The sequence below is a fragment of the Pollicipes pollicipes genome, unplaced genomic scaffold, assembly GCF_011947565.3.
Source record: "Pollicipes pollicipes isolate AB1234 unplaced genomic scaffold, Ppol_2.1 Scaffold_7231;HRSCAF=8579_pilon_pilon_pilon, whole genome shotgun sequence".
In the NCBI taxonomy this organism is placed as follows: domain Eukaryota; kingdom Metazoa; phylum Arthropoda; class Thecostraca; order Pollicipedomorpha; family Pollicipedidae; genus Pollicipes; species Pollicipes pollicipes.
The window spans coordinates 44,639,011-44,654,003 of NW_023597034.1; the positions used below are offsets into that span (position 1 = coordinate 44,639,011).

At 45.9% G+C, this 14,993-nt stretch overlaps 1 protein-coding gene across 1 annotated transcript in view; it reads left to right on the plus strand.

Annotated features, from left to right (window-relative positions):
- Positions 1–14,993, plus strand: part of LOC119110203 (calcitonin gene-related peptide type 1 receptor) — a 102,760-nt gene that overhangs the window by 26,677 nt on the left and 61,090 nt on the right. The window lies entirely within an intron of this gene.

Below are 14,993 nucleotides of genomic sequence, written 5' to 3' on the forward strand. Positions count from 1 at the left end.
CCAAATAACTGTTCTAAGTAAAAGGTCACGTGCTCATTTAAGGTCAGTGGCCTTGTTTGACCTTAAAAATGTCATGTTTATCCGAATTATATAAGACTGCATTTATTTTTGCATTTGAAAAAAACAAATACTGCGCTAGGCAGTATGATCTCAAAAACAAAATCCTGACCTGGGTCGTTTTAGGCCAGTGACCTGTTGTGACCCTTAAGAAGCGCATGGAAAGTGTATAATGCGGTTTCTGTTATCAATAAATTTGAAATGGGTGCCAGAAACTATTCCATACAGCAAGCCCCACTGTAAAAAACGGGTTGATTTGACCTTGGTCTGACCTTCATACCTGACCCTAGGTCATTTTAATTCGCTCTTTCAATTGTTGTATTGCCTAAGAAAGTATGTCAGAGATGTATGGCTTCGTCTGACACTTCGTTAAGGATCAGATTGGACGATTCCCTAGAAATTGCCTTCGCTGAAACCATGACCTGACTTTGACCTCCCATAGGCAAGCGACTTTACAAAGCAAATATAATTCGTTGATGCCCGATGATCCGTTATTCAATTGTCTATATCTACGCAAAATTTTGCGCGGCTACGCCGCGCCGTTTTGAAAAATCTTCGGGTGTCAATTTGACCCCCACCCAAGCGCGTGTTGTTAAGTGCCCCCAGACCTCCGCATGGGACCGCCGTGAAACTAGATTCTTGTTCTAATAAAAGGGTTAGTGGTGTTCAATAAAGGTCATGGACCTTGTTTTACATTTATAAGGTTAAGGCGACCAAATGCCTGTGAGATTTTTCCTATTTTGCCATCTAAATAACTGTCCGGGATTACACCAAGGGACACGTTGCTAAAGCAAAATGTTGGCTTCGACCATTTTAGGTTAGTGACCTGCCCTGGCCTTTAAAATGTCAATGGAAAATGTTTGTTACGGCCTCAGTATAAAAGTTGCAAGTGAGCACCAGAAACTACCCCATAAACCAAGTTCTCCAATAAAAAGTAGGCTAGTTTTGACCTTGGTCTGGCCTTCGCCCTTGATCGTAGGCCAATGGACTTCGTGGTAGTTCTGGATTGAATTTATTCCAAGATGCATTAACTGTCTCAGAGAGAGAGAGAGAGAGAGAAAGATCTCTCTCTCTCTCTCTCTCTCTCTCTCTCTCTCTCTCTCTCTCTCTCTCTCTCTCTCTCTCTCTCTCTCTCTCTCTCTCTCTCTCTCTCTCTCTCTCTCTCTCTCTCTCTCTCTCTCTCTCTCTCTCTCTCTCTCTCTCTACCTCTCTCTCTCTCTCTCTCTCTCTCTCTCTCTCTCTCTCTCTCTCTCTCTCTCTCTCTCTCCTCTATCTCTCTCTCTCTTCTCTCTCTCTCTCTCTCTCTCTCTCTCTCTCTCTCTCTCTCTCTCTCTTCTCTCTCTCCTCTCTCTCTCTCTCTCCTCTTCTCTCTCTCTCTCTCTCTCTCTCTCTTCTCTCTCTCTCTCTCTCTCTCTCTCTCTCTCTTCTCTCTCATCTCTCTCTCTCTCTCTCCTCCTCTCTCTCTCTCTCTCTCTCTCTCTCTCTCTCTCTCTCTCTCTCTCTCTCTCTCTCTCTCTCTCTCTCTCTCTCCTCTCTCTCTCTCTCTCTCTCTCTCTCTCTCTCTCTCTCTCTCTCTCTCTCTCTCTTCTCTCTCTCTCTCTCTCTCTCTCTCTCTCTCTCTCTCTCTCTCTCTCTCCTCTCTCTCTCTCTCTCTCTCTCTCTCTCTCTCTTCTCTCTCTCTCTCTCTCTCTCTCTCTCTCTCCTCTCTCTCTCTCTCTCTCTCTCTCTCTCTCTCTCTCTCTCTCTCTCTCTCTCTCTCTCTCTCTCTCTCTCTCTCTCTCTCTCTCTCTCTTCTCCTCTCTCTCTCTCTCTCTCTCTCTCCTCTCTCTCTCTCTCTCTCTCTCTCTCTCTCTCTCTCTCTTCTCTCTCTCTCTCTCTCTCTCTCTCTCTCTCTCTCTCTCTCTCTCTCTCTCTCTCTCTCTCTCTCTCTCTCTCTCTCTCTCTCTCTCTCTCTCTCTCTCTCTCTCTCTCTCTCTCTCTCTCTCTCTCTCTCTCTCTCCTCTCTCTCTCTCTCTCGTCTTCCTCTCTCTCTCTCTCTCCTCTCTATCTCTCTCTCTCTCTCTCTCTCTCTCTCTCTCTCTGCTCTCATCTCTTCTCTCTCTCACCGCCCCCGCAACTGGTCCGCCTGTGTGTAGACCATTCGTTGACGCTTATGATGTATTCGTGATAAGAGCAGTGAATTAATGATGATAGACGCTTTGGGGCACCCGATAACTTTGATCTTCCAGCAAATGTTGGGGTTGGATCGAAATTCCCCATGTCCTACGTGCAAAGTCAAAACATTCTAATTGCAACAGACATAACCCCTTTAAGCTAGCCGATGTTGTTATTCGCGTAGTTCTTGTGAAGTTTAGTCGTCGATCCAGCGCTGGGACACGGCTGGATCCCTTACTGTCGCAAAATCCTCTCAATGCCGTATCAACTGAAGAAGTTAAGTGTCAGTCCCACAAGAGCTTAAATATGTTTGTGTGAGGCTTTGCATGCGAAGTGGAGCTGTCATGGCCCTTAATAATCCTAGACCATAATGCAATTATTTGAGCCCCTTCCGGACAAGTGAACCCCTTGTGTGTAGACGGGATGATCCGGTATGGCATTGAATAGAAGGCCATTTCATCAAGCGTTATGGTACGTTTGAAATCTTCCTGAGTACCTGAGAGTAGGCTCTGATATCTGAAGGCCCGCAGAACGTGAATATGATCGTTTGGCCATGGTTAACGGAACAATTACCCGAATGCAAAGAAGATAACCTGTTTAGGGGATTATTCTAGCTTGGAACAGAAATGTTTGTATGAGGCTACTTTGTATTCAGCGAATCCAGCTTTGATAAGCCAGAATTGCCTGGCTGCTTTGCATCTTGACGACGTTGCCAGATAGTGCCTAAAATGTCTAGCCTGCCTAGCCTGCCGTGCCCCGCCGTCAGTAGAGACTCGGCTCCGATCGGCTAGGTTTGGCTCCAGGCGGCCTGATGTGTTCCGTCGTCAGTATAAACTCTGCTCCGGACAGCCTGACGTGCTCCGCCGTCAGTAGAGACTCGGCTCCGGACAGCTAGATTTGGCTCCAGACGGCCTGACGTGCTCCGTCGTCATTATAGACTCGGCTCCGGACGGCCTGACGTGCTCCGTTGTCAGTATAAACTCGGCTCCGGACGGCCCGGCGTGCTCCGTCGTCAGTATAGACTCTGCTCCTGTCAGCTAGACTGTGCTCCGGACAGCCTGACATGGTTCGCCGTCAGTAAAGGCTCTGCTCCGGACAGCTAGACGCGACTCCGGATAGCCTGACATAGCTCGCCGTCAGTATACACAGCTTGGCTCCAGACGAATCGCATTTAAAGGCTGCCGAACACTGGTGATCACATATGACGACGAGCCAGGTAATAGCCACCGGCTGCTCAAACAATTATTATAGTGATAATGACTATTGCCTTAGGCGTGGTATTGGACGGAAATGTTATTGCTTTGATGCGCTCTTTACATCTATCTCTGAATCAGCCGGACCGTTGTACTGCCACGACGTTGAACGAGTCTTGCTTTCTGGAACGATGGTGTCAATTATGGCTGATATGGCGGACAGCTTGGTACGCCAACCGCTTGGCTTGTTTGCTTGCCTGTACTTTACGTTGGATTACTGACATGAAACAGCACGTCATAACGTGAGTGGCTCGATGGCAGAAAGCTTAAATCTGAGCGCCTCTTCTACCATTAAAAACAAAAAATAGCCTTGTAACGAAAAATAGCCTTGTAACGAAAAAATAGCCATCTAACGAAAAATAGCCGGCGCCGCAAGGGAACCCACAGCCCACCCCCACCTCGTCCGATCTGCTAGCTGAGACTGGCGGCGCGTCCCCCGCCACCCCAAGTAACACTTCATTCTCCGGTCAGCAGTGGGCGCCTGGTCCGGTGATGCCATTTAGTCACGTGTCTGCCGCCCGTGCCCGCTGGATTTTTGAAGTGATTCGGTTGTTTTGTGGGAGAAATGCTGGGCAAGTTGACGCTATCTGCTGCCTGGACCAATCCCCCCTTAGTTTTGTGCCAAACCATTGCCATTGGGATAGTTACTGAGTCGTTTGTTGTGCGTGAGCTCGCAAAAGTTAGGTATGGGTTAGGGATCTGTCTGACGCAGCATTGTAATCCTGCTTTGTGGTAGCGAGTACAGTTCAATACACAATGTTTTGTATATTCATATGGATGAATTCACAAGCCAGAGGTACGAGGTGTAGTTGGATTTTGAATTTGGAACATGTAACATTACGTCTGCCATTCCCAATACCAGCCTAGGATTTAGGATGTTGCCAAGCTTGGCTTCAAAGCTGTGATACATTGGAACTGCAGCCACACCGCAGCGCTGGCTTATTCCCCGTTTGAAGGAACGAGATGACTGGAGAGAAAACACCTCAAGCGGAAGTTGGTTCCATCATCTCATAGTTGAGGGAGTGTAAGAGTTCTGGTATGTTGTGATTTTTCGGTGGCAATGTGAGTGTCCTTGCATTTGCGTGGGGGACGTCCTGTTGCGAGTGATCGTGTGTCAGGTAGAAGCCAGGGCAATAGAACACTGGGTACTCCAAAGCTTTGACTAGGAAGTATCGATACATACTATAAGTATACCAGAATCGGGATTAACATCAGATTTAGTATGTTGTACCAAAAGTTGGCAGTGCTGTGCTAGCGGCATCTTTGGTATGTTTGTGGCGATTAAGCGTAATCACGTCAATCCAAGGCTGTTTAACAAGGTAGAACGGTCCGGTCCGAAAAAGTGGCAACATCGAGCGTGCACGAGAATAGGGGTAATTTGGAAGCAGAGCCTACATGACGTCAAGCACACCATATTTGATGACGTCGGCGGTACAGAAGCCTCTCAATTAGCCAGCTGGCTGCTACACAACCCATTAGTTTGAATGGTAAGTATGTTTTGGTGGCGTGCGGCTGGCGGTTCCCGGTTTGACTGAGAAGAAATTATCTATCATTTCGCTATTCGCACATTTCTGGATTGTACTGTTAGTCCTGGAGCAGTTTAGCCTCATCAGAATGTAAATTTTTGCATGCATGATTATATAACACGAAATTATATATCATGTGGCGTTTGTGGTGTATTGCATTTTATGACCAGGCTTGTCCAAGGCTGGGTTGTCGTTAGATAGCCTTAGGCTTGTCTATGCCTTTTGTGCCTGGTGGCAGAGTTAAACAGCTCAACTTGCAGAATTTGCTCTGCCTATATGTGTGACTACATTAACATTTGCGTTATTGATTTGTAACAGCCTCCACTCTTGTCATCACAGTGATGGTGTAAGGTAGGTATAGTAAAACTGTATATGTGCCTTATGATGCTACATTCAACAGTATGTGGTACTTCCGGGCTTGTATAGTTTTGCTTATGTGTATATTTGCATTTGCATGTCTTTACCATTGCTAACACCCAATCAGATAAATAATAAATATGGTGTGTTACCATCAAGCGTGTGTATGTTCATCAAGCATGTGTGTCACAATCATTATGTGTACCTACAAGCATGCACGCGTATGCATAATACAATACTCACGGTCGAGCATTTTAAGTGCTATCAATCGTTCGAAACAAACTGCGCAGGAAATCCCCCGGACAAGCCGTAGTCATGGCAACTGATGTCAACCCACAGATACGAAACGCCTAACAACCGCAATACGCGATGCACTGCAAACGCCGCATGACGTTTAACCCCTAGTTATGTATATCCACGAAAAAATACAAAATCATGATGAGGTTAAACTGTTCCAAGATTCAATCTCCCTTCCGGAATAGTGTTTTCATGACAAAACCGTGGACCATTCATTCAGAGTCCATCCGGGTAGCGCCAGCCACTTTTGTTGCCACGCACACTGTTGACACTTTTCGATAGTGTTAAACGATACGGATGACACCCCCCTGATTTAACGCGTTAATCTCAGTCGCAAAACGCTTGAAGTGCGGTTCGGTGGTGAGTATGGTGGTTGGAGGATCCGATTGTTTTCAAGTAATTCCAGATGCCTCTGGACTAATCAGATGTATGTTGCTCTTTGCCAAGTCATATTGTGTCTTAGGTTACACATAATGACTCATTTAAACATTCTGCATCAAACCTGATCATGTAATGATTCAGTTACTGCACAGAGAGCCAGTTATGAATACTGTGGCCTAGGTTACCGGCTGTTTAATTATGGCTGTTTAGTGCTGCATGAGAAGTGATTGCTCAATGTGTGTTCAGGTGCATGCATGTTGGAGCTAAAGATCTTGTTATTTTGTAATATATGAATACTGAGATTGTTGCCGGATTGGCTTTTGGATATTCAACATATGCAATGGTAACCTTTATCCACAGAGGTGTTACCACCCATGAAACGGACCAACCATGAATGATGTCCACATACCTGTTATGACATGTAATCAAAGGAGTGATCAGCCTGCATTGTTTAGAGTAGTTCATGTGATGTCAAAAATCGGCGAAGTTTTCTGGCATAACTCAGTTTTTGTGAAATTATGAGTTATGTGTTTTTCTAGATCAGAAGAATCAATGTGTGTAACTTATTGGTGGGTTGTGCTGAGGGCAATTCCACCTCACCTCCACCTAATACGTGCTTCCCATTGTGTCTGGACACCTCATTTTGATCAAATGCTATTTTCATGTTGTAGTTTTGTGTTTTTTTCCATTCAAAAGTCCAGCCACTGCCATCAAATGATGCCCAAAGCAGGTGGTTGTGGTGTGTTATTTACTTTTACCTTAGACTTTTGTAATATTCTAGCGGCAATATCAGAAGGGAAAACCAGCATTTGTTCGCGCATTTCCACTTCATTGGAGGAGGCCCCCATCACAAGTGCGGTTGCCCCATGCAACTGCATGCAGCATTAACTTAGCATTGAACAGTAACGTGTGCTTGGTGAATGTATCCAATGTAAGTAGCAACCGTTGTAGTTAATGTAATTAAAGGGTGCAGTGGTTCGTGTTGCACCTGATATTTACAGTTGGCCAGCAAGATAAATCATCTTAATGATTTATGCTAAGTGTTTTGCTGAAATGATGAAATCACGTACGATACGGGGCTATCAAATTCATTTTGACATTATAGAATGGCTGCTTATGAAAGGGAGGATTTCAGCTTTGTGACATTTATAGAAACTGATGTTTTGTGTCAAAACTGACCGTACTCTGAATGTTCAGCTGCAACCAAATCCTCAGCATGGTGTCTGTTACACAATATCATTGTATAAGTTATATCAACACAATGTTCTCGTAACAATGTGAGCAAATTTTGAGTGCAAGGTGGTAGAGAAATATTATATCAATACGACATGTTGCATTTATATAAGAATGTGCGTAGCCGGAGCATGGTTTGGGACAATCTAAGGTCCATGGAGCGCTCTTATTACATTGAGCCAATGCTGCATACATTTCAGATACTGATACATCTTCTAAATCTGTTTAAGCTGCCCATTCCTCTCCAGCTGCCTTTGTGTACGTTTTGTACGCTGGGATCAATGGATAGAAGTTAAAGTTATAAATTACAAGGCTTGGTGAGATATAGAAAAAAAAATTGTGTCATTATACGAAAGCTCCAAATACTTATTGTGCAGGTTTTGTGATGTGAAAGCTAGCTTTTCAGGTTTATTTGTTCAGTGTAGCCAGTGATAAAATGTTTGCATTCTCCTTATGTCAAAAAACCTTCCTGCAGATTGCGTTAGGGAGCATCGTGACTTAGGCCCTGGGTCTGTCAGGTGTTTGAGCTCTTCAAGATCAATCAAAGAAGTTTTATAAATTTTGTCATATCAGGGCTACTGTACAGTACCAGCTTGCTGTGGTGGCACTTATCGTTGTAATGTTCACCATCCTGCTTTTAAGGACAACTGCTATCCAATCAGGGGTGCTTGCAGTAGTACTGAGCCATCGCTGCTGCACTGGTCCTGAGGCGGCATTGCCAGCCCTGCACAGCAGTGGCCGCCAGCATCACAACTTATGCGCCTAACACAGTGCCCGGTTCTACCTCTGGCCGCGTTGGGGACGGCCGGCTTTGGGCCGCTACCGTCGCGATAGGTTCCATGCGTCAGGCACAATAATGCTATACACCCAGCCATAGGCTGCTGCATGTAGCCCGACGGCTGCATAACACCTGTCAAGTGTAGTTCATAAATATAAAAATTTATCATGTATATTTCTTGTAATAGCTCGCGGGCCGTTTCGCAGCCCAGGAGCTACATCTTTGGTCTATACAAAATATGCATATGTATGTATATATATATACATTTTAAGTATATTTATTTTGTATATATATATATATATATATATATATGCATGTAGGTAATCATAGTATTGCTGCACTCAACAATTCTATCGTCAGTCAGTGACCGTATTCACTCCGTCTTCCATCCCAACTCTGCTGAAAACAGTCGGCGGCAGCGGGATTCGATCCTCCGCCTGGACATTGCGGCGCGTGCATGGTCTAGGCTTTGTCTGATAGCTCGAAAATGTGTGTCATGGCGCACACTTTTGATGGCGGAGATCGAAAGAGAATTATTCAAGCTTCATTTCCATGTACTTTTGATGCGTATGTATGTTCAAGATCTAGAACGCCGTGGTCCCGAAGAACGGCATTTTAACATGGAAATCCTACGGCTAGTCGTAAAATGTACGCCGTTGCTGCCATATTTTATACTAGACTTTGGACCACCGGGTGGAAGCGCAGGACCGTTTGTTGGCAGTTGATATGGGTGGTGAATGGGGGTGTGGAACAACGTCAGCACGTGAGTATCTCGTCATGGCTTGGTGGTGCTCCATCCTAAGCTGCACAACAGTGTGTGAGTATATGTTATGGGACATGTTATGTGGAATGCCCTGGTCATAATTCCGGTTGTGCGGAGCTCTAATCTCTTAAGCCTAAGAGAACCGCTGGTTGTCAAAAGTGCGTCACATACGATGTTACAAGAATCAAACAATGGAAGAATGTAAGCTGTATGTGTTGTTATGTTGAGAAAATGTCGAGACAGAAGTCGCGATAGTGGGTACAGGCCCAAGGGCTGTAATGGTTTTGGAGATAGTGTCATTAAGGTGCTGATGAAAGTGCCGTCATCAACGTGTAAGTCAGGCCGAGTTTTTTGTGGTTTGGAACGGAAGGTTGACCATTCAAGGTCAGCTGCGGTAGGTTATATGTGTTTCGGTTTCTGTGACACACGCCCTGGTGGTTGAGTCTGAAGTCAGATATGGCTGCCTAGGTGGGCGAGCTGTCCGCTGCTGCTTTCGGTCTCCCAATGCCTCTTCCCGCTTCATGGAAGACGCAAGCCTGACGATCGGCGACCGGGTGCGGATGCCGCCGTCCAGGATGGGCTGAGGTTTGCTGACTCGATGAGCGCGGTCGATGTCGCCTGGATGAGGCTGGATGCCCATAGTTCTAGCTAGGTCAATGGCGAAGCGCAACGGCTTTTGGTTTGAGGCTTCAGCCACGCCGTTGAGATTGAAAAAGTTTCGCCAGGAGTACTGCTCAAGGGCGTTGATTGCCTGCGACTGGGTCCGAATGATTTCTTGTTTACCTGCTTTTTTTTGAGCTCCTTGATTTCTTTATTGCGAAACTCGAACTCCTACGTAAATACACCACGCAGAGATGTGCGCACTTTGTTGTCGCTGAAGCAGGCGAGAAGTGCTTGCTTCAGAGACTCATCATTTAGAGCATGCATTTTCTCACCAGTTTTTTATGTTGCACCTTTCCCTACGTCACCTTTTGACCAAGTCTTACTCAACTGTCACTCGTGCGACCCACTATTATTCGCGAGCGGTCGCGATTTCGGCTCCGAAACGGACTGGCGCTCAGCCTCAACCGGTTGTTTACGGTCTCGGCCCGTTAGGGGAGCGAGGACCGCGTGCTCTGACCTGTGCGGCGGTCAAGGACGAATTGATCGACCCAACCTGACATAACTCTTTGGTCACCTAGGCCGCGTTCTCCGTTACCGAAGTATCTATCTGAGTTGCTACATATGACGTCGCAAGTGCCTACGTCATAAATAGGCGGCCACCCTCCAAGCCTTAAGAACTGTTGTGATGCACTCACCTCTGACGTTATAGGCTGCAATTTGTGGTCAGCTGTTGTTAGTGGGGAACGCGGCTCTGGAGACCCTTTGATGCCTGTTGTGTGGAAGAGCATGCCTTTGTCTTTGTCTCGTTTTTTTAATTTATTTTCCAGAAATGGCTGCGTACATTTCAGTGATCACATCAGACGTACTGCTAATGCGACACCGTGCTGAACAGTTGACCATGGTTGCGTTTTCCAGGGAACAGCACATTAGCACGCTGACCACTCGTTGATCCAACGCCGCCTTTTCACGAATGGTGCAGCCTCGTCCACTGAGAACGCGCTACCTGACGAACCCACCTACCGCTCCGTGATCTCGTGGAGTGCCTGCTGCATGAAAGGAAATGCTCCTCATTTGGAGGTGAAGCTCATTTCATCCTATCAAAAGCAAGCACTAGATATGATGAAATAAGCTCACTTGTAACTATTTGTGTACATTGAAGTGGAACAGGCCGCTCCGGACCACATGGTTTCCCTGTTGGGAAAATATGCTCCTTAATACGTCATTGTTTGATTATGGCATCATACTTTGCACAACATTGATTGAGAGCCAGTTAACGATCGTTGCAACTGCAAGACGTGCTCACATACGACAGATATAAACGACTCGGCAGTTACATTTTTGGTCGTGATCGCCGCATGGATAATGAAATGGCAGGATTTGAATGGTATCATTACGGCATCATGGATGCCTGGGTGCCTTGAAGAGGGTAGGGCTGCGAACTGCGCCGAGGGATCTTCTGGATGTGTTTTTCAATTAAAACCCCATGCAAATGTGGAAAACACCCTTGAATTATGCAATATGAACGGAAGCCGCCCCGCCCTGTGGGCTGGCTGGCCGGCTCAGTACACGATCCGCAGACGCTCTGAGCTGCGGTGACGACCTGCTGGACGAAAACGTCCCACTGAGACGTCCCTCAGCGGACATCTGAAGGACATTTGGCGTTCGAGCCGGAAAATGAGCGGATCTTCTGACGCAGTGATCTGCCGGACCCGAGTATACAAGCCATCGGTCACAACAATGAAACGTTGGAGGGTAGCTTTGATTCTGATTTCCCACAACTTTTGGAGAGCGACCGCTCGTGAACGGCTGGGTGATGAACTGGGCCACCACGATCGTCCCGCGTGGACCCAGCGAGATAAATGAAGTGTCACAGGCCCGTCAAACATGTCATTTTATAACTTATGTTTGCTGCGTAAATCCTTTGACGCAGCACCCGTATCTCATAAGCGCGGTGATGTCGACAGTGGGATTTGTATGGCTTCCTATGGCACCCTTGGGTCACCTACGTACCTTGCCATTTGAATTTGACAGTCCTTTGGCGACTACATTTTTAGGAAAATGCAATGAAAGACCACCAGGCATACAACGTAGCATTACATACATATATATATATATATATATATATATATATATATCTATATCTATATCTATATAGATCATATATATATATATATATATATATAATATATATATATATATATATATATATGGTTCCTCTACAGCGTCGTGTAATCCGTGCCGTATGTTATCCGATCAATTACTGTGACCGCCTTCTGACACACATGAAAGCTATTGCAATGTCAGCAGGACAGACCCGTTATCACGTTATTCATGTGTTGATGTTAGCGGACGGCCAAGGCCCTCGTTAGCCGATGGGAACTGGTCGTGGCGCCTGAAGCGGCCGTTAGTGCATGGAGAGAAGCCACCAATCAAGCCGACTGGGCAACGGTCCAGTGAGGCCCTGAGCGGCAGCGGAGGGTCTGAGGTCAGCAGGGTGTAACTGTGGGCGCGGCCTTCATGTGCCCCTCCCTCCGTCCTGGTCACACCGGCGCTTAGTAGCCGACGTCTGCTGGTGGCTGCCAGAGCGGGCTTATTGACTGCATGGCGAAGGGCTAATGTCAGCCAGCCTGGAGAGGAAATGGAGCAGCACGATATCTAAGCCCGTTGTGGGGGACAGAAAGGCTGTTGGGCTACGACTTTACCAGTCTTGCAGTGATAGTCTTGATGATGATGATGATCTACCAGGCAGTCTTGCGTTTTCCATGAGAGCCAAATACAAAGGGCTGGCCGGGGTTGGAATGGAGAGGGGTGTTAATGGTGCATTGTTGGTAAATCGTTTGCACCCTAGAACCCCCTCCCAAGTTCCTGCCCTTTTTTTGGAATGTGGAACAGATGCCATCACTATGTCATAGCAATGACCCTGGTTTGGCGAGATGTTGAAGGGAATGTTCCACATTTGATGATATTAAAGCAAGTCTCAGATATGATGAAATAAGATCACTTTTAACTATTGGCCTGCATTTAAAATGGGTGCTCCACCTGGGTATGAGGGTTTGAGCTCAAATCGCCATCGTGAAGATCATTCGGTGCAGTTCACAGCCCTGCCCTTCTTAAGACATCAACGCCTCATGTCATGTCCATTCCTGTCACTCCACTAGCTTTGCAGTGACCAAGTCCAAGACAAATATAATGGTAAGTCGTTCATATCCGGAGTTCCTCAGCACAAACTCCTCATATAGCGGACACCAATTGCTTCTCAATCGATATTGTGAAAGGTATGAAATGGTACGCAAAGACACATAGACGGGCATGTTTACATAACAGACATTGTGTTGTTTAGAGCAGTCAATTACAAGTGTACCATTAGGAACAAGGAAATTTATTTCGTGTAGATAATGCAGTAGTATTAGCCTTATTCTTCGAAAACCAGGTGAATGGGGATATAGTTAGGTTGATATTTCGGTAACTTGCCGTTCTCAAAATAATAGCAGAAGCACATTAGGTTTTCTGCTATTGTTTCGAGAAAGGCATGTTGCCGAGATATCAACCTAGCCATAGTTCCATTCTCTTGGGTTTTTTCAAGGAATAAGGCCAACGCCACTGTCTTATCTATGCTGCTAATGTTCCTCGCTAATGCATTGAACAACTTACGGAAACTTATGTCATCATATCCGATGTTTGCTTCATTATTGTCACGCGTGAAAAAGTCACTTTAAAGGAGTGTTCCATACTGGTATGGGGTTTGAGCTGAAATTGCCATCTTGAAGAACATTCAGTGTAGTTCACAGCCCTGCCTGTCTGAACAGCTAAACTACTCGAGTTTTTTAGGAACACAGTCGCAAAGGTGTGCAAACTATTTCATGTAGACTATTTCAAGGTCACCCTGGCATCTATGGCACCATAAAAACGCTATTCGAATGCTGCTATTTCATCGACCACGCAAATGTTAAGGCCAAGAACAATATAATTGTCAAGCTGTTCATATCTGGTGTTCGTGAGCAGGATTTCTAGATAAAGGACGGTCAGTTAGTTCCCAATCAATGTTGTGCAACGCATGATACCGTAATCAAACAACGATGTATCGAGAAGCATAATTACCAACTAGAAAATTTGCGTTCTCTAAGGCAGCCTCTTCCCCGTGAAAGCATATTAATAGTAATCAGTGAGCTTATTTCCTCATATCTGATACTTGTTTCAGTATCTTCAAATACGCATGCACTTTTGAGTGGAAACGTCTGCTCTAGACGACGCAAATTCTCTGTTTAGTGAAGGTGCCCCTCAATACGTCATTTTTTTGTTACGTCATCGCATCTGGCAAACCCCAGTGAATGAGAACCAGTTGACGGCCGCTGTATCTGGAAATCGTGGTTAAGAACGCCATTTATGAACGACTCGACCATTACATCATTATAAGCTTTGATCGCTGCATGGTTAATGAAAGAGCAGGATTTGAATGACGTTTTCATGGCACCATGGATGCCTGGGTATCCTTTGAAGAGTCTGCACAAAATTAATCTGCATATCTTCGAGGGCGTGCGGCTCAAAAATTAGACGACCTTAGGTCTTGAGAATGGCATTGAGAACTGCATCGAAGGCCCTTCAAGATGGCTATTTCAATTCAAATCCCGATACAAACGTGCAACACAGCCTTTAGGCTGGATCGGTCATACACGTTTGGCGTTTCCCAGCATGACTGGGGTAAAAGTATGCATTTCGGTTTTGCCGGATTTCAGTTAGCTCGCAAAATTTCCGCTATCGCGCCATCTGGTTGAACATTTTAGGCATTACTAAAAATGCCCGAATTTCGCGGACGTGAAGGGCAATTTCACTATACCATTTACCTATCTGATGGATTCATTTTAGGCATTTTAAAACGCTAAAATAGCATTGGACGTTTCAATAAGGACTCGACTAAACTAAGCATACGATATGTTGTGAGACCGTTTGTATTTACTGCGTAAGTGAATCGTTCGTATCGTTCACTGTACCAGAGTTGCAATAAGTCTTCAGGAGTGTGCCGGCAGGTTCGAAAATGTGCCGGCAACCAATGTGGATGGCAACGACGACCAGAAACCCATGAGTTTGTGGGAGATATTTCTGAACGGTTCTCGTTCAGGGATAGGTGTTTTTTATGTGTTCGTCAGGCAGGGGCAAATAAGTGCAGCACCATGCACCTCAATATGCACCGCTGCACCATTACTCATATCCCCTCCCCCCCCCCCCCCCGCAGACACCAGTGGCTGTTCGTTGTCCCACAGACACCTAACGCACAGTGCACGTATGACGTTTATAACTGATGCAACTGGAGGTCTTGGTCACTCTCCTGTTTTTTTTTTCATTTACCTTTTGAAGACAGCAAGAAATGGGATGCAATTGTGGCGGCCAAAAGGGCAAGCATTGTTTGTAAAAGCTGGCTCTGGGACTAGGTGTGAGGGTGAGGGCATTCTTCACCTGCTCTTTTGGTGAAATGCTTGACGTTAGTCCTGTGGAGAAATTGGCTTTGCCTTCCCACGCACAGAAGCATACCGTCATTGCTATCGCTGCCCCCTCTCCCCCCCCCCATCCCCACCCACAAAGACACCGGTGGTGGT